We start from the raw sequence: 2287 nt of genomic DNA on the forward strand, positions 1-2287 counted from the left end.
GCTGATTTCACGAAGATAAGTAATAGTGTTCAGGCTGTCGGGTTGGCTAGATAGTATGAGGTCAAGAATGTTAGCAGTATCTCCGGCGATGCGTGTAGGCTGGGTTACTAGTTGGGCTAGGTTAAAAGTTAAGCAGACATCCATAAATTCACGGGATTCATCCTGTTTAAAAATAGGATAATTAGGGGCACACCAATCTATGCCAGGATAGTTAAAATCCCCAAAAAGAAGAATGTGTGCCTTAGGGTGTCTAGTTTTAAGTTCATTTAAAATGTTGTGAAGTTTACGGGGGAATTCGGGGCTATTGTGAGGGGGTCTATAACAAACGCCAATTAATATAGATACTGGTGTGGCGCGACAAAGGAGCCATAATATTTCGAGGTCTGATGAGATGTTTATGTGGGAACACTGTAGCTTATTGCTTCTAGCAATAAGGACGCCGCCCCCTCGAGAGTTTGTGCGATCAGTGCGGAAAAGATTAAAGTTAGGTAGGTTACAAAGAACTTCAGCGTCACTTATGTTATCAGTCAGCCAGGTCTCTGTCAAGATGAGCAGGTTGCTGCCCGTTGAAGACACGAGGCTGGACACAAGATCGCTCTTTGGAAGCAGGCTGCGTATGTTCGTGTAGATAACCGAGAGGCAAATATTCTCTCGAGGGGCGGTATCGCACAGATTAGGTTTGTGACGATGGCGAGGTAAGCGCTATGCTATTTCCGCAACCGTTTCTGTGGCGGCATCGAAAGTGTAGCGTTTCTTTCCGAGAAACAAAGTCTTGTATCCCAGGGAGAACGGTTCGGTTTTTGCTTTTGCAAAGGCGACAAGGTGTTTGCGTGCTTTACGAACTGGAAAGGAAAAGTCTTCTCCAATGCTAAAATTGGTGCCCTTTAACTTGGGCCCGTTTGGGAGGACAGTTTCTTTTGTTTTATAGGACAAAAATTTAACTATAATCGGCCGCTGACGGCCATCTTCGTAGCGGCCAAAACGATGTGCACGCTCAATTTGACATGGGTCCAAGGTTATGCGTAATTTGTCACGACAATGGCGGATTAGCAATTCTTCTGATTCAACGAACGTTTCGCGCGAATTAGAATCCGAGAGGCCATAAAATATCAAAGTGTTGCGGCGTGACTTATTTTCGGCGTCATCTAACCGAGCTTCAAGGTTAGTAACAAGAGCAGCAGTCTTAGCGGATACAGTACAAGGATACAATAACGTGGAACCTAACGCGCAATATTGGTGATAACCTAGTAAAAGTGATGTTGCTTAACAATTTTTATAGAGTAGATTGCTGATATCTGCCGCAATATTATCTCACAAGGTCAAGTGCGACCTAAGGGAGCTATCACAGCAATTATAACGTTGGGATAGGTTTCATATGCAGCTGTTCAGCGGAATGTACCTGCTAATACAATTTTTTTGATGATGAAAGAAAAATTCGTGTCACCGTCACACGAGCCATTTTCGAAGGCTGTATGCCCAGACTCGTACGCTCCAAGAAACTGTCGACAGAATAATACAATAAAAACGCATGCGTATCTCAAGTTTCGGAAATAAAAAATAAAACTATTAACCACGCAACACGGACATGGAAATCGAGTAGTTGAACTGGTAATGTCAATGCAGCCAACGTTTTCAAATGCGGACTCGTATATTTCTGGCGTTTGTCAAAGTACAAGGAAATTAACAGTGAAGAAATAAAGAAGGACGCAAGTAGGGTGGCTTGAAAATAACATATGGGCAGAATAGGTGCACTGGTCACATATTCTATCGAAAACAGTAGAGAAATAACTAAGAACCTTGAGAATACTTATGCACGCATGGCTGCTGCTAAGGCAATGTGATTAGCTTTCTGACAAAGCTAGCGTTATTCATATTTCCCCTCCGGAAGGGGAACTCAATCTTCAAACAAGAACGGACTCAATGCCGTCGTCAGAGGAATCGCTGTCCGAATATTCCTCTTGCTGCGCCGCCAGTATTGCTTCGAGTTTATCGACCATACACTTCACAAACACCTTAACACGAAGGCTTACTTTTCCACGAATTAATGACATTAGCTGCTGCTTCTTGTACGAAATAGCAAGGATCTTGCGCAAATTCTTCTCCATCGTGTCTGCCGTGAAGACGTCTTCGCTCTGAAAATAAACACGTGTTGTCAGCTGGCAGACCAAGCGCAAAGTGAGAACGAGCTCCCCGCTAAAGAAAAGTTGGGTCAAACTGTGTCGAATTTCTTAGAAAGGAAAGGGGGGCCAGCAAATCGTTCACATTCCTTTGTTGCCTGCGAGTGGGT

The sequence above is a fragment of the Dermacentor albipictus genome, unplaced genomic scaffold, assembly GCF_038994185.2.
Source record: "Dermacentor albipictus isolate Rhodes 1998 colony unplaced genomic scaffold, USDA_Dalb.pri_finalv2 scaffold_123, whole genome shotgun sequence".
NCBI lineage: Eukaryota > Metazoa > Arthropoda > Arachnida > Ixodida > Ixodidae > Dermacentor > Dermacentor albipictus.